Source organism: Onychomys torridus, chromosome 7, assembly GCF_903995425.1.
Source record: "Onychomys torridus chromosome 7, mOncTor1.1, whole genome shotgun sequence".
NCBI lineage: Eukaryota > Metazoa > Chordata > Mammalia > Rodentia > Cricetidae > Onychomys > Onychomys torridus.
The window spans coordinates 94,076,899-94,097,845 of record NC_050449.1 but is presented as its reverse complement, the minus strand read 5'-3'; the positions used below and the strand labels follow the sequence as shown (position 1 = coordinate 94,097,845).

At 43.6% G+C, this 20,947-nt stretch overlaps 1 pseudogene; it reads left to right on the top strand.

Moving 5' to 3' along the window:
* The first annotated feature begins 453 nt into the window (after window positions 1–453).
* LOC118587644 lies at window positions 454–20,244 on the top strand (annotated as a pseudogene).
* The last annotated feature ends 703 nt before the right edge of the window (window positions 20,245–20,947 follow it).

The following is a 20,947-nucleotide window of genomic DNA, read 5'->3' as shown; positions in this document are numbered from 1 at the left end:
GAGTGCAGAGCACACATACTGCTTGTGCTTTCGTCTAGTGGTCTTTTCTCTTTCTCCCATCTCCTTCCCTTCTTTGTTTTCGTGTGTTTGCTTGTTTGGATTTGTTTGGGTTTGTTTTTGTGACCTAAATTCTAGATTTTATTCAAAATATTTACATAACCAGAAAATGTAGGATAGACTTGGAAAATACGGAAAAGATGAAACTTTAAGTAAAAGCACTTTGCTGCCAGGCTTGGCAACCAGAGTTTGAACCCATGTGGTAGAAGAAGAGAATTATTCTGACCTCCACATGAAACTCACATGAACATGTGCACACATGAGCATACACACACACACACACACACACACACACACACACACACACACACAATGTCTTTAAAAATTAAATAAACGTTTATTTGATACCTGTTGAGAATCCATAGCTGACAAATGCTGTTCTAAGCAGCAAGGATAATGCGAAAAGAAGACACATCCCTCCCTCTCTTCCAGGAACGGGACCTGAAGAGGAGACAGCTTCCCACACAGTGTCGCTGCGTGGTAAGTCCTTGACAGGCAAGGACTATGCAAGGAACAGCAAACAGGAAAGGCTCTGAAGCCAACCTGGGGTTTCAGAGCAAGCTTTGAAAAAGGAACAAGGACTGAGCCAAATCCAGGAGACAAATAGGAGTCGCCCCCACACTCCCCACACACCTACCCATCCCTCTGCCCCCACTGAAGTGGATGAGAATCCATACATACGGCCTGTTGTGGTTGGAATGCGAAATGTCCCTACATGGTCCCTAGCTGGGAGGTGGTTTTGGAAGGTCTTGGAAGCTTTAGGAAGTAGAAGGAGGAAGTAGGTCACTCAGGGCAGGCCTGGAGATTTGGGGGCCTAGCTCCACTTCCTGTCTGCTCTCTGCTTCTTGGACAAGACTAGCCAGCTCACACCCCTGCTGCCCTGCCTTCTCCACCAGGGTGGACCGTACACTTTCTTAAGCTGATTTTTTGGGGGGGGGGGGGTATTTGGTCACAGGGATGAGAAACAAACTTTTTCAAGTCCCTCAAAGCAACAGCGGAAGATCAGCCTCAAAGTAGTAAAAGTTGTTAGAGAAATATAGCAACATTTCAAATAGCCCAAACATCTGAGGATGGGGGTGGGGGTGGGGAGTCAGGGAGGAAGAATAAAAGATATACAAGATTACAATGGAATGAGGAGGTTGCACAAAGCAGGAAAGAGGTCTTGAAGCATCAGAGAGAAATTAAAAATCATTGCAGATGTTAACAAGAAATAGGCACCCAGTTGCCAACAGTGGGTGTGGGGTGGGCCCAGCAATATGAATCAAAAGCCTTAAAAACGCATGTCTCCTTAACCTTATAACTTGACCTTTAGAAATTTAGCCTAAGTGGAGATTTTTCATACAAAGATATCAACAAGGCATTATTTTCAAGTGGCAAAAAACTGGAAATAAGCCAAATTCCAACAGTAAGGTCATGGCCAAATGTGACAGACTCACAGAGTCAATTATGAACATTCCTCCAAATGGCATTTGATGATGGGGAAATGTCTGTGATATAATATGGAGTGTAAAGGATGGAACATAAATACATTTCCAATGGGATCCACATATTATTACAAATGTGTCTGTATATACGAATATGTGTATGTATGTACCAAAGAAAGACTGGACAGAAAAAAATCACCCAAATCTCAGTAGTGGCAGAATTATCAGCAGTTGTTGTATTCCTGAAGAGCCTTTCCATACTCTAAATTTATAATGAACAGTCTGTTTCAAATCTATAGTAAACATCAGAAAAGGAAACGCTGACAGGCTGTTTCTAAGAAATTGGGTCAAAGTTGGTTTTTTATTATTATTATTCTTTAGGCTTTCCAAATTATTTCCCCAAATTTCATGCTCTGACTAGTTGTTGCAAAAACAATAACAAACATCCAAACAAAACAGTGAGAAGCCTGTTTTACTAGAAACCCAAAATGTCTCAGGAGCGAACTGCTATCTTAAGGGATTAGTGATAGAGTCACCTGAGAAGAACAGATGTCAGCTAAGCAGAGAGTGTCCTGGCTCCCTCCCCTGCACCCGGGGCCAGATCACCCTTCTGTCTTTGCTGTTCCAAGCATCTACTTCTGAGAATGGGAAATCAGTATGGCTGCAAGGCCAGCCCATTAAGCTTACCAAAACACTCCTGGAGTACTGGGAGAGAACAGCCCACAAGGAGGAATCTGCAGGGCAGCTGACAGGGGTGCTTGACACCAAGCCTCACAACCTGAGTTCAAATCTCAGCACCACAAGGCAGAAGAGGACAGGTGCAAAATGCCCTCTGACCTTCACATGCATGCTTTGGCACATGTGTACCTAGACACAGGAGAGAGGGAGGAAGAGAGAGAGACAGAGGGAGTGGAGGGGGAAAGAACTGAGGAAGAGGAAGAGGGGAAATCTTCCTAAAATAAGGACTGGAATCCCCATGTGCAAAGGTCTTTTATCTCCTCACTATTCTATGGGGTTGCTTGTTTTGCATCAAATTGATTAACAACAGTTGTTCAGCAAACGCATCCCTGGCAGATAAGTATTCAGAGCCTTTTCTTCTGTGTGTTGGGGTCTATGGAGTCTGAAAAGCATTCTTGTTGGGAGAGACTGAAGCAATACAAGGGCAGTGTTTATCATTTGCAAATATCGCACTAATTTTCCCATGCTGCAGATCCACACCTTCCAGCTCTCTTTGTTCCAAATGTAGATAAATAAATAAATACACTTTTTTTTTTTTCCGAGACAGGGTTTCTCTGTATAGCTTTGCGCCTTTCCTGGAACTCCCTTGGTAGACCAGGCTGGCCTTGAACTCACAGACATCTGCCTGGCTCTGCCTCCTGAGTGCTGGGATTAAAGGCGTGCGCCACCACTTGCTTTTCTTTAGCCTCTCATGTCCCACAAGCTCCAGCTCGTTCTGAGCTTTAGCCTTCCTGACACTTCTTATGTTGTCTCAGGTCCCAACCAGCCACTAGTTCCCATCAAACCCCAACTCTGTGGGACTGTGTTTTTGCTACCCGGATTCAGCACCACACCGTATAGAGTCAAAAAAGGCCAAACCCTCTCTTTCTAACCCAGGCTTTCATCAGGAAATCCCTGTTTCCATATTTCTCCGATGCCCTCCTTGATACCTGACTTGATTGTTTGTTAGATCAATTTCTCCCCAGCTCTTCACATTTTGGGGATGGAACCTTTCAATTAGGTGTTTTCCTGCCAAACTGGTCTTCCCAGATTCACTGCAAAGCCCAGGTAAATCTCTGCCAGAAGTGCTGGTATCAAACGCCACAATCTAGAAATCAGAAGCCTGCTACCTAACAGAGGGTGTAGCCAATATTTCCATTTCCATTCCTCATTATTATTTACAAATGGTAGCATTGGAAACGGAGTGTGGCGTGTTGACAGGCTCTTGCCCACCTCTTCTCTTTACCTTCCTTGTCTTTTTTTCATCTGGGCCTCCAGAGTCAATTTTCTCTGGGGTTTCTCTCTCTCTCATTGATCAACAGCCCTGATATATCCTGGTGGGCACGAGCCACGTCTTGCTTGCCTGCTTGTTCTGGCAATACACGCCTGTTCCCTGCATCAGGCTACTGGGGTTCTCCAGAAGGGAGTTGGTCACCAGCCTCAGTGACTCACCTCTGCCTCACTGGGTGGGGACAACCTGGCTCCTGCCAGGGCTGACAGCCTCTGGCCAAGCTCCAGGAAAGTGACTTAGTATAGAGTGCTGATGGCAGATGCAGGTCACCCTACAATGCCCATGGGAGAGATCCCTCTCCTCTCCTAGCTACCCTCTGGTGAGGAGTCACTGCTTTCCTCTCTGGACTCTTAAATTGGTTAGGATGTGTTCACCTGCTCTGCTCGCCAGCACTGTTTGTCTCTGCTCCTTGGTTTCTTCCCTAAGCTGGAAGCAACACGCTTGGATGTCCTGGCCTCACATCTGTGTGTGCCTGCAGCTGTAAGAATATCAGCGACAGCCTGCTCTCCGAAGCGAGCGTGCGCCTGCTCTTTTAAATTTAAGTCCCTCCCATCCAGACGTTTCAGTAGCCCTCCCTTTCCATTTCATTGGGTCTTGTTGAGCCACGTGACCTTCCATTACCCAATCCATGACAGTATCCCATTGGACTCATCAGGCTCAGCACTGGAAAACAGAGGTTATCAGTCCCTTGGAGGAGTATAGGCTGTGGACAAGAGATGGGAAAATGAATGCCCACATAAAAGTAACGTATTTGAGAAAGAACAAGGCAGCAAAACAAATGCACTAGGAAAACAATCCATTGTGTGAGGCTAGGGCAAAGCAATTTCACATCACTTGCAGCTTCTAGCACTTACTCTAATGTTGTCAGGTGAGGAAGGACAGAGGGATGGAGAAAAGCCAGGAGGCAGACACACATACATACATTCACACACACACACACACACACACACACACACACACACACACACACACACACACACACACTTTTGAATAAACTCTACTCGTTCAGTGTAAATCTGTATGGCTGACTCCTCAGTATACTGGACCCTACTCCTTGTGTCCCACGCTTACCCCAGCCACCTAAAAGTCCTGTCAGGGAATTCTGGTCATCCCTAAGGACACTGCCTGCCGAGTGATGCCTTCTATGTCCACAAATAAAAATGCTTATTAGGCTAATGTGGCTGATAAAGAAAGTGCCTCTCAAGTCTAAGAGTATAAACATGCAATTATTAATAAAATGGTTGGATTCACTAAGCATTTGGAGGGATGCATGAGACAAAATTATATGGATTTGAGAGAGATTTAAGATGAATGTTGGAAACCAAGATGTTATGACCCAGTAACATTGTTAAGAAGCAGTAAAATAAACCAAATGTTGAAAGCAAAAATTGGTCTTTCAAGTCTGGGGGTGTATAAGGGAAGAATTTTTATAAGTCTTGGAGGAAAAAAATAGTCAAATGTACATGTGCATCCAATCCAACAGACCTTCCTTCTAAAAATAAGTTAAAAGTATGGCGTCCCTGGGAGAAGGATGGGGTCCTTCAATAATATTTGAGTTTTACATGCCCAGATGCAGAAGTTGAATAGCGTAACTGAAAATATTGTCATGCAGAGCAGCAAATAAAACAGATGTGTGAAATGACTTTGTGGCCCACCCCTTCCATAAACACATACTACACCGCATTTCAAAAGACTTTCTTAATGTTTAAAATACTATAATTTTTAAACAGTGTATCTGTGCTTGGTGAAGTACAATAACCATTTCCTAAGTATCTACTTTGTACCAGGGACTACTTTGGTATCTGTTTAAATCTCCTGTATAAATATGAATCAATAAATATTTAAGCACCATCTGAGGCAAGAGTATGTTTTTCTACCCACACACCCTCTTAAATATAGTCACACCAGTGTCTTGATTACTTTTGTCTGTTTCAGTGCTTGTTATAAAAAAATGGATATCAGAATGTTTGTAAATTTTAAATTTTTAGAAAAAGTATAGCTTTTACAGACCTTAAAGCAATCATCCAGAGTTTGTGTCAAATGGTCACATAAATTCACTAGGAAAAGAAAACTGTCATTTTTAATCAAATATCCTTAGTTACTATAAAGAGGAAAATATAATATAAAATCTCATATCTGACATTTTTACTTATAAAAATGATTGTGACAATGTTCGGTTGTCTATCGATTGATATGATAAACTGGTATTTTATTAACATATTACATGTATTAAGAATTTCTTTGCAAACAATGTAAGCCTGTTACTGTGTGCTATCTAATCTATGCTTACGAATAAGCTTTGCTAAATTTCACTCTGCTTGGAAGCCTTTAATAAGCTGAATTTTTATATCTTAAAGTTTAATCAGTTTGAATTATTTGCAGTTATAACTGTGTTGAGTAAGTGATTTGGTGGCCATAAATTGAGCAATGTTAGTTCTAAGTGAAACTGCTCTATTACAGATCTCATTGTTCAGTCATGTGAATATTACAGACAGAAATTATACATAGTGAGTGGAACTGTTTGTTTTATCTTTGCCAATACACAATGGCCACTTCTCTTTGAACACAGAGAACCTATAAAAATATCATTCTTTGGATGACTGTGGGTGCAGTTATACAATCTTTTGCTATGTTGGTCTAAGAAAATTAACATGGATTATTTAACAGTGGGATTTAGGGAGATCCAATCAGAATAAAATTGTGCTTTGGGGTGCTTGCTGTGAACTAACAGATTCCATTGCTATGGCTATGCATTTAACCATGGCTCTGGGAGTGCACACTTGTTTTCTGGGAATGCAATGCAGCAGGACTGAAAACCAGAGGAAGAGTCTCTGCCTGGTACCTTTGGAGAAAGGGAAATTGCAGTCTGATGGAGAGTGTGTTTAGATTACTCATAGAGGTTAGGGGATCCAGGGAAATATGTTGGACATAAATGTCTGTGCATGAATTCAGCCCAGGTCCGGGGAAATATACATTGGTAGTCAATTCATCCAACCCCCAGTTCCCAGTAGCCCTAGGCCTGTGGTTCTCAACCTTCCTAATGCTGTGACCCTTTAATACAGTTCCTCATGTTGTGGTGACCCCCCACCATAAAATCATTTTTGTTACTATTTCATAACTGGAATTGTGCAACTGTCATGAATTGTAATGTAAATATCTGTGTTTTCTGATGGTCTTTGGTGACCCCTGTGAAAGGGTTCTTAGACCTCAAAGGAGTCATGTCCCACAGGTTGAAAACCACTGTTCCACATCTTTCAAAACATTATTTCTAATGTCCCCTTCCTCTGATGCTTTCTAATTCATTTGAAAGGGTAACCTTTCTCATCTAGACTCTGACTGGCTATTGAGTATAACAGAAAAGAGTATACAGGTTCTGGCTTTGGATTTGAATTTTAGTTCATCTCACTTAATCTTGGGCAGATTACCTTCTGAATTGCCCTACTGGCAAAGTGAGGAGGAGGAGGAGGAGGAGGAGGAGGAGGAGGAGGAGGAGGAGGAGGAGATCCAGAAACAATACATCACCAGCCTGTAGTGTAAGGGGGCTTCATCCTCCAATAACCCTGGCTCACACCCCTACCCCAACATCATGTTCCTCTGGCCCAGTGCTCAGGCAAAGACTCCCAGTTGTTGCTCATCTCTGATATTTGTTAATGATCATACTTTCCTGCATAGGGTTTTCAATAGAAAAGCAAAACTAGATAAATGTGTAATAGATTTCATAGTGAAGAAGTTTTGTCAAAGAATAAAAGCACTGGAAGAAACAAAAAGAATTACCATATAAATATCCACTCTAATAATATTCATACTCTAGCTGTTTTCATTTCCTGGATATAAACCTGGCTGATGTCCTCTCCTAAAATTCACAGGACCGTGTTAAACTTAAGTGGCGGGTGATCCTAGATGACACTGGTACCTTCATTAGGAAAATGAGCTTTTTCCCAAAAGCTCCAGCAAATTTCTGCTCACCTGGCATTGCCCAAAATTGTCACAAACACAACTGCCCTTCATTGCAATACATTGTGATGATGGTTAACTTCCAGCCTCTACAATGGAAGCGGCAGAAGAAAGATAAGATCAGTTGTTGAAAGAGCCCACTTTTAAGACCTGCTACAAAATCTCCATTTGTGAGCATCTTTGCATAACTTGTTACCAATGTTGCTGTGCGGTCCAGCCAACGGCAAATTTCACTGAGAAAGCCACTGCCTGCCTTGACTTGAAAGCCCCTTTAATAGCTAAGCACCCCAAACAACCACTAAGAAGAATGTGACAGTTAATGTTAATTGCCAATTTAGCAAAATATAGAATCCATAGGGATACAGGTACCTAGGTATGTCTGTGGAGGGTTATCTTGATTAGGCTCACAGAGATGAGAAGACCTGCCTACTATAGGTGACTTCACTTTTAGGCTGTGATTCTGGACTGTATCAAAGGGGTGGGTGGGGGGTTTGAACTGAACACAGGACTCATGCTCTCTGCTTCCTTACTGTAGATGTCAAGTGGGCAGCTGCTTCAAACTCCTGTCGTCTCGACTTTCCCACCAGGATGGACTGAGTCTTCTTGAACTATGACTCAGAAGAGACCCTTTGTCCTTTACATTGTTTTTGTCAAGGTATTTTGTCACAGCAACAGAATCAACTAAGCCAGGAAGGACCTGTGCCCTGCAGGTCAAAGGAGAGACACCATAGTCACGGTCTGCGGAGGGTGTCTCTCCAGTGCCCATGCTTTTTCCTCTATCTTTGTGAAGATGCTGTTGGTTGCCTCTCCAACTGCCAGGTCCCTTTCTTCACAGCTAACACAAACCATAGTTTAATTTTGATAGCCACATTCCCAGAACCCATGGATGCATCACATTTGGACAAAACGGTCGAGGCAGAAGCTCTCTGGAAAAGTGACTAGTCTAGAGGTGGGCAACGTGATCCAGCTTTGGTGAGTAAGATGCACCCAGAGGAAGCAGAGAGGAAGTGCGTCAAGGGGGATAAAAAGGGTTTGCTGGATCAAGGCAGCCTTGTGAGAAGAAAGTGCTTTTGTTCCCGACCCACTTTCCTACCTTGGACGTGGTTAGGTGTGGATGTTGTGGTTGGAGTTAGGGTTCTTTGGATCAAGGTGATAGCTCTAGGGCAAAAAGCGATTTTCCCAGGTGATTGGCGCCTCTGCTGCCAGGGCACGGTGGATATAGAAGGAGCTTAAGTCCTTGATGATTATGTTGGGTGAGTCAAAGTGTCACACCTGGACCTGCCTACCTCTAGACTATGGCTGTGAGATGATCAGTTGTCCTTACTATTCAAACACTATGGGTGGAGTTGTTTGATACTTGCTACCGAAAGTATTTCTAACTGCTAGTCCATAAAAATCAGGTCAGAGGTCAGGCAGGGGTGGTGGCACATACCTATAATTCCAGCCCAGAAATGTGGGAAAGGGGAGGATCCAGAGTTCAAAAGAAGCCTTGGCTAAGGAATGAGTTTGAAGACAGCATGGACTACTTGTGACGCTGTTTCAAAGGTAAAGGAGGAAGAGAAAAGGAAAGAAGAAAGAAAAGGATGGGAAGACAGCTCAGCTGTTAAAACACTTGACTTGGCAGGCACAAGGACCTGAGTTTGATTCTAGAACCCAGGAAGAATGCCAGGAGTGGCAGCACTTGGTTTTTTTGGGTTTGTTTTTTGGGGTTTTTGTTTTTGTTTTTGGGTTGGGTTGGGTTGGGTTGGGTTGGGTTGGGTGTGGTTTGATTTTGGTCTTTCTAGACAGGGTCTCTCTATGTAGTTCCAGATGTCCTGAAACTCACTCAGTAGACGAGGCTGGCCTCAAATTCACAGAGATGCTTCTCCTCTGCCCCTCAGCCTCTGCCTCTGTCCCTCTGCCTCTGCTGGGATTAAAGGTATGCACCACCACAGCACATTCTTGTAATCCCAATGCTAGGGAGGTGGAGACAGAAGGATTCCTAGGGCTTGATGGCCAGTCAGTCTTACCTAATTGATGAGCTTGGTGAGCTCCTGGTCTGTTAGAGACTCTGCGTAAAAGGAGGTAGACAGTATTTCTGAAGTCCTCTGGCCTTATCACACATGTGTGCATGCATACTCACATATATGTAGACTCACACAAGCATACACATTATTTTTAATATCAGAGCAGAGCAATGTTAGCTGGCTTATTCTTGAATAAAAACCTGGGAAGTAGATGTCAATAAAATGAATAAACTAGCAAAGCATATATATTAATAGAAATGAGACCTCTTCCATGCCACCAGGCAGAGACCTGGAGACAAAGTTATACAAAGTAATTTGAGAAGTGACATCTTTATACAATACATTCTTCCTTTTTAGGAAGATAATGTATTTCTCTGCTATTTAAATCTTTCTGTCCCTAAATTACTGTTTTTAAAGATTTGTTTATATGTATGAATGTTTTTGCCTGCATGTATGGATACCTGCAGAAGCCAGAAAAGGATAACAGACCCCCGGTACTGGAGTTCCGGGTAGTTGTGAATCAATGCCGAGTTGGCAACAATCCTGGGTCTTCTTCAAGAGCAGTAAGTGCTCTCAACCTCTGCGCCTTCTCTAGCTCCATTTGCTATTCAAGCAACAGTATAAGCTCTATTTAGTCCTTGTTAAATTTGTTCCTCAGTATTTCATTCTTGGGGCTATTGTCTCTTTCAAAATGGCAGGGTTCCCTACAGATCTGCCTTCTAATATCCTAAAAACAACAACAACAACAAAAGAACACTTCGACCGCCCTGCCCCCAACTCCAATTTCAAACTGCCCCTTTTCCACCCTGGCAAACAACAACCACACTTAACCTCTCCCATGTTCATGGACCTTTGCTTGGACTGGTTTCTGGAGGTCATCCAACCTTGATGAACAAGAAAAAGAAAAGGTAACGTTTGGAATCTAGCGGGCTTGAGGTTAAAACATGTCAGCAATCGCTAAACATGAGTACATCAGATTAGGTCAAGAATTTGTGAAATGTTTGTGCCAAGTGAAATGTCAAAGCACAGAGTGTGTCAAAGGGGGAGAAAAGCCTCTGTGTCAGTCAAAATGTCACTCTGTCCTGCAGCAAGTCACGTATTCCTTTCTGTCTTTCCCATTCTTCTTGCTCCACATGTACTAATGTTGCCTCTGAATAATTGAAATTAATAGTGGCATTATCGGTGGCTTAGGGTAAAAACTAAAGAGCTAATTTAAAATCACTCAGTCAATTTGAACTCATTTTGAAAATGGAAATTGTTAACCCAGCCTTAAAAATAAGCCATTACCTGATTGTCCAAAGCGTTTCTACCGCTGCAGTTTATTTGTTCTGTTAATTTTTGTAATATGTATAGAAAAGGCACAGAAGAAGAGAGAAAAGAATGGACACATTTTTCAAATGCTGGACCCAAGGAAGTTGGAAACATGATGGAAAAGTTAAGCATAGGCTTGATAGGTCCAGGTAGCCCTCAATAAATGACATTCCAATGAATCATTGAGTTAATTATGAAGCAAATCTCCATAATGTTCATCCCCATTTTCCCACTGATTTTAATTGCTAAGCTAACAGAGCTTTCCAAAAAATGGTTCCTCTCTTTGCTACTTAGTTTCTCCTAAAGCAGCTTCCTGTTGCATAGGCATGGCCAAAAATGGGCAAGAGGTCCTGCTCTTAATGCTACAGTTGCCTGGTTAGTAAACTAAAAGATTTCTTTGTAGACATCAGGGTAAGGGCTAGGGTAAGGCTAGCTGGACCCCAGAGCACCAACATTTAAGGAAGTACTCGCTCCCTCGTGGGGCTGCCCCAGCAGCTGCATGAACATAAATGTTGCCTGACCAGCATCTCACTAGCTCCATTCTGGTGCTGGCTAGTCATTATTGATACAAGTAGAATAGGAAAAAGACAGCTGGGCAGGGTGGTGGCACATGCCTTTAATCCCAGCACTCGGGAGGCAGAGCCAGGCAGATCTCTGTGAGGTCGAGGCCAGCCTGGTCTACAGAGCGAGATCCAGGACAGGCACTAAAACTACACGGAGAAAGCATGTCTTGAAAACAACAACAACAACAAAAGAATGCCTCTATGAATCTGCTCCTAAACTGGGTTCCTAGCCACTTATACTAATACCAACATTAGAACTTTCACAATAAAAATTTCTCTATTTGCTAAGATAAATTCTAATGGTTCAAAATGGAGTTGACAATTGGAAAAAAATCATGTGGGACTTCCCTGTTCTGGTTTGGGTTTCAATTTTTCATTTGAAGCTCCACCTCATCTATACAGAGATGGCCACACTGAGGAAAATTCAACAAGAGAATCACAAATAATCTAGAATTCCAACTACTAAAAGATAAATATAGAAAAGTTATAATTTCCAGTGGTAATGTCTTTCTCATCAGTCTTAAGGATATTCTTCTCAGTGTCAGAATACCTAAGACAGAGTGCAAACTAAAATATTCCTGTGCATCCACCACTCAGCAAATAAAGACTGTATGCCTACCTACCATGTTTCCAGCAAGCCCTGTGGAAGCCTTCAAGAGAATAGTAGGGATAGGAATATGGCTTGATGTGTTTGTAGTGCAGGCATGCACAAGCTGGGTCCTTAGCAGCACTTAAGAGCAGTGTAGCAGTGAACATCTGTAATCCTTGCACTGGGGAGGTGAAAACAGGTGGATCCTAGGGGCTTGCTTGCTGGCCAGCCAGTATAGGCCACAATGAACTCCAGACTCAGTGAGAGATCCTGCAGCAAAAATCATATAAGGTAGAGGACAGGCAAGATGGCTCTGTGGGTAAAGGTCCATGCTGCCAAGCCTGACAGCCTGAGATCCATCCCTGGGACCCACAAGGAGAGAACCAACTAACACCTCTTGAAGTTGTCCTCTGAGCTCCACATACCTGCATGCACATATGTACATGTATACCCTTGTGCATGGGCACACATATAATAACAATACATAAATAAATTTAACTTTAATTTTTTTAAATAAAGTGACTGATAGTGAAAGACACCCAATCTTGACCTCTGGCTGATGATATGCTGCATGTATGTGCCCATGGACCCCCCCCCCCCCCCCATAGACACAGAGGTGGACACCTTCACACACACACACACACACACACACACACACACACACACACACATACACACACCACCAAACAAATTAAAAAGAAAGAAAAAAAGGATTCTAAACTCAATCCTTTCCATCACATACACAGCAACCATCTAGCTCAGGCACCACTTTCTCATACTGGATAAATGAAACTTGTCTGTGCTTCTGCTCTTGACTCCAGGAAGCAGGTTCTTCAGCCAGCAGTCAGCCTGCCCCCTCTGGAACAGAGAGTCAGGACATAATGTACCTCTACTCAAAGCCTACAACTGACTTCCTGCATGTCAGGGAAAACAATCTCAAACCTATCCTTTGAATGCTAAGGCTATGTGATCCCACCCACACCTCATTTATAATATTTCTCCCTTCTCTTTCCTCCCTCCCAACCCTCCAGATACCCCTCCCCACTCTCCTTCAAGTCCATGGCCTCTTTTTTCACTGTTATTGCATTCATATATGCATAATCTGTTCTGTCCATATAATGCTCCCTGTATGTATGTTCTCAGGGTTGATTGTTTGGCACTGGACAACCAATCAGTGCGCTCTTCCCTGGAGAAGGCCACCTCTCCCATTCCCAGCTTTCCTTGGGTGCCTACAGTACTTTGTGTAGGATTGAGGCCTCATGGGCTTTTCTCTATCCTGTTTGACATGTCCAGTGATGTCATCCTTATTCAGCTCATGTATGGACAATGTTGTTGGTGAGAGATTTTGAGTGTAGTCTCTGATGTTACTAGGAGACACAGTCTTACAGCAAACTCTTTGATCCTCTGGCTCTTACCTTTCTGGCCCCTCTTTGACAGTGTTCCCTGAGCCTTAGGTGGAGGTGGGGTGTTCTGAAGATATATCCACTGGGACTGGACTCCATAACTCTGCATTTTAATTGGTTGTGTTTTTCTGTAATGGTCTCCATCTGTTGCAAAGAGAAGTTTCCCTGATGAGAAGTGAAGACTGTACTTCTGTATGGGTATAAGGACAACTGTCCATAGATTGTTCTTACAGATTATACTAGTTTAGTAAATTAGTGGTTGTAGATTCTCCTTCAAAAACCAAGACTTTACTAGTGGTTAGCTGAGTTTCCAGTACCAACCATGGGCTCCCTCTTGTTGAGCAGGTGTCAAGTTCAATTAAAGAGCTGTTGGTAACCACCAAAGTATGCTTGTCACTATTACAACCAAAGGATTACCCTGTCGTGCTGATTGTTGATGTGGTTCGTAGGCATCGTGTCTCAGTAGGAATGTTGGTTACCTCCCTTTCCTTTGGAAGCTTGCATGGCATCTTCTGATACCACGAAAGCTAGTTCTCAAGGAAGGTTTGTTCAGGTCAGTTCCTTCTCAAGGGTCTCTGAGTCCTGTTTCTGAAGGTCATGGTATCTTCATTATTTTTCTTTAACCATCTGGCAAGTTTTCCATTTTGCCCTACTAGAATTGAAGCTCAATGACATTTTTACCCTGTTTTACTTATTACTATTTTCCAGCACCTACAGCACTGCCTATGCATATTTGTTGAATTAAGTGGTAGAACATGTAGGTCATGTCTTACTTCTGGTCACTATAGGAGACGATGTTCTTATGTCACAGGATTTTCCCTTGACTAGACAAGAGTATTTCAGGACTCTTACCCTCCCTTTGCTTTCCGATTGAACAGAGGAGGTACGTGAGAGAAACAGAGAGCTTCAGATGGAAACAAGATTTTTTTAAATTGTTTTATTGTTATTATCTTTAATGATGTGTACACTGGGGGGGTATGTGCATGTGTGAGTGCAAGTGCTCACCGAGTTCAGAAGAGAATGTTAGATCTCCTGTAATTGGGGTTCCGTGACGTTGTAAGTCACCCACCATGGGTGCTGAGAACCAAATTCAGGTTCCCAGCAGAAGCAGCACCTGCTCCTAATGGCTGAACCATCTCTCCAGCCCCTTAAAGATTTTCACCATGAATAAACAGAAGACTAGAATTGTGTTTATGGAGCCTGTGGTGCAACTATTTCCTCCGGGTTGAACATGACTTCTATGGTCTTGAATCAGAACGTCTGTGATCATCCACATAATATTAGGCCTGTTTACACTTTGGGAGATGCTCACATGGCCCTCTACTCCCCACAGTTATTAAGAAGTGAACAGCTTACTAGTGTAAGACACTTCAATAATATGGATGTCATCAGTTACAAGGACTCTTCAGTGGTACAGCTATCATATGTCTTACGTACCAAGGGCAGGACTCTTCAGTGGTGTAACTACCTAGAGGTTTCATAGGAGACTTTCAGATAATATACCTTCCTTTTTTCATCAATCTTCCTACAAGTAACCCCAATAAACTCATGGGTTTATCAAAGGGGATTTGGATGAAATAATTTCTTTGGTCTGTCAGTGTCCTCTATCTGAAGTGAATAGTTATTTTTATGTCTCTTCAGGAAAAAAGCATGAGGTAGGACCACACATCAATATGGGAGGGGTAGACTTGAGGAAACTGAAAATTAACAGTCTATTTTGGGATAAAAGTTTAATGCCTGGTATGTATCAAGTTAGAGATATCCAGGAGGATGTTGGATATGAGTATCTATAGTTCAGAGAACGTATATAGAAGAAAGTTAAAGTCATGGAACTAAACAAGATCCCCTGGAGATGACTGTAGACAGAGTGCTGAGGTCTAGCCCCTGATCAGGCCAGCATTTAGAAAACCATCAGTGATGCACTACCACAAAGGAAGGTGAAAAAGGACACGATGGTTGAAGGAACATAGGAGGCTGGAAGATCTTCAATATGAGAAACAGTACAGTGCATTTGATGAAAGGGGAACAACCCAATGAGAGAGGGAAAGTGACAATGCAGAGGAGAGCCAGTGTGAAAGTGGAACTCTAGAGCAGACAGGAGGGACCGGGAGCAGAGCAGAGGCTGAGGCTGAACTTGGAGAGCCAGGCAGCTCACCCACCACAGTGTGCACACCAGTCAGGGAAGGTGGTTGACAGGGGAGTGGAGCTTCAGGGGAAATCTCTTCTGGTTGCTTCTATTTTCTTCAACAACATACTGGACCAAAAGTCTTAGTGGAAATCTTAAGGCACACCTAGAGAATCAGGTGTTCTGAGGATGATGCTGGGTAAAAGTTAACTGGTGAGAGGTTTGAAATGTGAGACAGGGTGTCAGGAGGAGGGTACTGCTGTGAGTTCTTACTGAAATGACTAGGAGCCGGGCGGTGGTGGCGTACACCTTTAATCCCAGCACTCAGGAGGCAGAGGCAGGCGGATCTCTGTGAGTTTGAGGCCAGCCTGGTCTACAGAGCGAGATCCGGGACAGGTACCAAAACTACACAGAGAAACCCTGTCTCAAAAAAACAAACAAAACAAAACAAGAAGAGAGTAAGAAATGCGAGGTTGGAGGCTCCACAGTAGGAATAGGGAGTGAGGCAAGGATGGAGACAAACCACACAAGCGGCAAGAAAGGGTTAGATTAGATAGTCTTTTTCAATGTAATATACTTGTGATGAATGGCTTTAATTAATGTTTACTGAGTGTCTCCTAGATATCATGAAGCCTCTATAATAACCTCAAGAATTGGGCTGGAGAGGTGGCTCAGCAGTTAAGAGCACTTGCTGCTCTTCCAGAGGTCCTGGGTTTCATTCCAAGAACCAACTTCAGGTAGCTCACCTGTAACTCCAGCTCCAGAAAGATCCAGGAAGCCTCTGGCCTCCTAAGATATTCTCTCTCTCTCTCTCTCTCTCTCTCTCTCTCTCTCTCTCTCCCTCCCTTCCTCCCTCCCTCCCTCTCCCTCCCTTCCCCCCACACTCATAACTAAAAATAAAATACATCTTTAAAAATCAACCTCATCAAGTGGAGACTGTCTTATTTCATTTCCATCACATATGACAAAAGGGGGGATCCCAGAGCTGGTTTCAATGACAGCAATGGATTCAGGATTCAAACTCAAGTCTCATGATCCCCCAAACTAGGCTCTTTCCCCAGGCCTGTACCATTCTTTTCAGCTGAATCACCTTCAAGTTTTCACCCACGGCTTCCAGACACTGTCTGGTTTACCCAGGAAGCCTTAAGTTTCAACTCTCATTGTTTAAGCCTGAGACAGAAGTCTCATTCTGTGGCCAGAGGCTACAGTCTCCTGGGGGAATAAGCCTCTTCTTCCTCTTCCAGGCTAATGTCCCTTTGCAGGCTTAGAAACCAACACAATGTGGCAAGTCCTCCAGCCTCTGTCTGTTGGCTCTGTTTGCTCCAGGGGATAGCCTTACTGGCCTGCTCCAGTAGCTAGCTTTGCCTTGCTAGAGCAGACTTCCTTGGAAAATCTTATAGTCCAGACCAGAGAACGTATTGGTCATTCATCATGCTGTAACTTTTCTTCCATTTAAGTAAAAAAGCAAGACCTAATACCTTGTCCCTGTTTTTCCCAGAATGCTCCACTCTAAGACCAGAGTGTTCTCTCTCCAAGAGATGATTTATGCAAGTGACACAAGAAGAAAAATCGAGGCATAAACTTTTCCGCAGGACTAGTGAGATGGCTCAGCCAGTAAAAATGCTTACTACCAACGCTGACAACCTGAGTTCAATCCTCAGGATTCACGTGGTAGAATGGGAAAACTTGGCAGTCTTCTGACCTCCATGTGCATGGTGCTCACACATGCACATGCAGCACACACACACACACACACACACACACACACACACACACACACACATTGTGTGCATTCACACATAATTTTTTGTTGTTGTTTCCACCAAAAAAGAAAAAAAACGTCATGCATGTCTCTTTAGCGCTGGAAGAATTTGCACGCTTTCTGCTTTGTAGTGACTCCACTAGAGAGGAAAGGAACCCTCAATGCCGCAGTGGAGGAAAGGACAGCTACAAGTAGATGTCACCGCCGACTAGTCTCCAAGGTCAGATCTGCCCAGCAGAGCACTCTACCATTGTTCCACACATGTGCCTCCTGCTTCAGTAACCACTAAGCCAACATGGATATCAAGCACCTAATGTGTAGCCAACACAATTAAAAAACAAAACTTTTCAAATTTATTTTCTTTCATATTAAGCCAAAGGTGGCTACTGGCTACCACATTGGACTGTGCAGATGAAGATCATAAACAGAAGCCTGCATCACTCATCCCTTTGACTGGAGTTACCAAACATGCCCACAAAACATTGTTATGAAGACCCTTGCCTGATCAGCTCCTCTTTTTGTATGTGTGGAAACCAGAGGTTGACAGTGGCTTCCTCTATTACTAGGATCTCTCACTGAACCTGGAGCTCACCAATTCCGTTAGACCAGCTTGTTAGAAAGCCCCAGGAATCCTCCTGACCCCTCCTCCCTGCCCCTGTGTTGGGCTCCCAGGTGCTCACAGCACAACACATGGATGGAGTCTGGAAACTCTACAGTCAGGTCCTTGCACTTGCGCAGTAAGCACAAAGCCATCTCCCCAGCTCTGTCAGCCCTTGTTAAGGAAGACAGAAAGTAATCACTGGGGGCTTAGAATGTAGCTCAGTTGGTAGAATGCTTGCCTAGCCCACAGGAAGCCCTTGCTTTGAGTTTCACATTAAAAAAAAAAAAAATCCAGACATGGAGGCACTTGCCTGTAATCCTAGCATCTGGGAGGTAAAGGCAGGAGGATCAGAAGTTCAAGGCCAACCTTGGCTATATAGCTAGTTCATGCCAGCCTGGAGTGCATAAAACCCTGTCCCAAGAGAGAAGGAGGAGGTCGTCACTGTTTTCAATTAAAAGATAAAATATCCATGGAGTCATGTCCTATAATTTCGACACTCTCACAAACTATGTAGACTAGGCCAACATATATTTACCACCTTCCAATTTCTGTAAGTTAGAAGTCTAAATACAGTGTAGCTCTCCTGAATTCTCCACTTACAGTCTCATAAGGCCCAAGCCAAACTATTGACTGGGCTGTGTTTCCTAGGTACTCCGAGATAGAATTCACTTCCTAGTTCCCTGCTATTGTAGTCTCTCTCTCTGATCCTGATACACAGCCTCAGCCTCAGATCTCACAACAATGCGTGCACCCTTGTACTGCTCTGGTGTCCTCCTCCGCTAGGAAAACACTCTACTTTAAGGGCTCAAGTAATTACACTGGACCCACTCAGAGAATCCATTTTAAAGTCAATTGATTAGTAACCTTAATTACATTTGCAAAGTCTCTCTTGCCCATTAGCATAATATAATTACAGGAGTGAAAATCATGAGCCAAAATTCTGCCTATCACAACCTTTAGTCAAGAAGAAGAAACAGGGCTGCGACCAATAATTTCTGTGTCTTGACAAGAAAATAGAATGACTGTATTGAAAGTAATTTTTAGAGCTCTGTTTGCCATGTTCCAGAGTCCTGAGTCATGCGTCTCACTCTAACACTGCAAGAAATGGGTCTCTAGAAGGATGCTTAGGTTTCAGGCTGCATTCCTTGTACTGCGGTCGTCTTCATGAAGCTCTCGGCAAAAGGCTTTCTTACCCCCTCTTGGGGAGCCTTTCCCATCACAGGAGACCCAACCAGCAAATCCAGCACCATTTCTGGTTTAGCCAGCACTGAGTTAGATATTAAGTCCTGATAAGGGCAACCCAGCCTGGAGGCTATTAATTAATGAATAAACCTTGTGTGCAAACTGAACTACTCAGCTACAGTTAGCAAATTCCAAGAAGAAAATGAAGTGGATGGAAAAATACTTCCTTCTAATGAGGTGAAAAGAAAAGCCGAGTTTTCAAGTCCTGAACAAAGCTGCCTGTGTCTGCCCTCCTCCTATGAGAAAGGAGGAAGATAACATTGAGCCACGTGTTCCAAGAAAGAGTTGAAGGAGGACCTGTTGTTACCTGAAAGGGATTCAAAGAGGCTGATTCACTTTCCAAGAATCAGTGTATGGGTGGTCTGGGAATTTGTCGGGAGAGAAGTCAGCTCACAAGGCCATGGTGTTGAGAACCCTGTAAAAAACAACCTGTGGTTTCTCTCTCTCTCTCCTCCAGCTAAGCAAGACACCTAAAGGAAAGAAAGCCAAGGGGAAGAAGGTGACTCCAGCCCCCACCATCGTGAAGAAACAGGAGGACAAAAAGGTGGTGAATTCTTTCTTTGAGAAAAGGCCTAAGAACTTCAGCACTGGGCAGGACATCCAGCCAAAAGAGATCTCACACCCTTCGTCAAATGGCCTCTTTACATTAGTCTGCAGTGACAAAGGGCCATCCCCTATAAGCAGCTCAAAGTCCCTCCTGCCATTAATTAATTCCCCCAGGCCCTGGACCAGCAAACAGCTACCGAGCTGCTTAAGCTAGCCTGCAAGTACAGGCCAGAGATAAAGCAGGAGAAGAAGCAAAGGCTGTGGCCCGGGCTGAGAATACAGTCACCACCTTGGTGAAGAACAAGGCGGCTCAGCTGATGGTGATTGCCCATAATGTAAACCCCGTTGAGATGAGGGTCTTCCTGCCTGCCTTGTATCAAAAGATGGGGGTCTCCTAACACATCATCAAGGGAAAGGCCAGGCGGGGCAGCTGTCCACAGGAAGACATGCACCACTGTTGCCTTCACATAGGTTAACTCGGAAGACAAGGGTGCTCTGGCTAAGCTGGGGGACGTATTAGGACCGATTACAAGGACAGATATGATGAGTTCCACCGCCACTGGGGAGGCAATGTCCTGGGTCCTAAATCTGGGGCTCACATTGCCAAGCTGGAAAAGGCAAAGGCTAAAGAATTCGCCACTAAACTGGGTTAAATGTACACTGCTAAGTTTTCTGTGCAGAAATATAAATTACAAAATTGAGAGGTAAAGAAGGCCTTCTACTCAGCTTACTTCACAGGTGGGGGAGGGGTGGAGAAACTACCTTGTTTAGGAAAATAACTTAAAAAGTTATGTGTGGAAGAGGTTACGTTCTGAGACAAAGAAGTAGCTAAACTCTGCTTTGAAAAATGGGGGTTGGGGGCTGGGGCTCCTAGAGAGATGGTTCTGTGGTTAAGATCATTTGCTGTTCTCCCAGAGGATAGCAGTTCTGTTCCCAGAACCCATATCAGACAGCTCACAACCATCTGCAACTCCAGCTCCAGGTGATCCAATGACCTCCCTGGCTTCTGGGAACACCTGCACGTACAGGGAGACACATGCAGAGATATAAATTAAAATAAAATCTAAAGAAACATGAAAAGAAGGTGGACATGCTGGTACATGGATGTCCAGAGTTCAGGCAAATTCAAGGATAGTCTGAGCTAGTGAGTTCATACCTAAACTTAAAAAAAAAAAAAATGGGTGAGAGGCACTCAATAATCTACATTATGTTGCTAATTGCTATTAGTAGCAGTTTAGGAAGAAACCAAAAAGGAAGCATAGGTCTACATGGGATGGAAGAGAACTCATGGAAAGTTGGAGATCAGAGCAGGGGTAACCAGGAAAACTGCCATCCCATAGGACTGTGCATAAACCA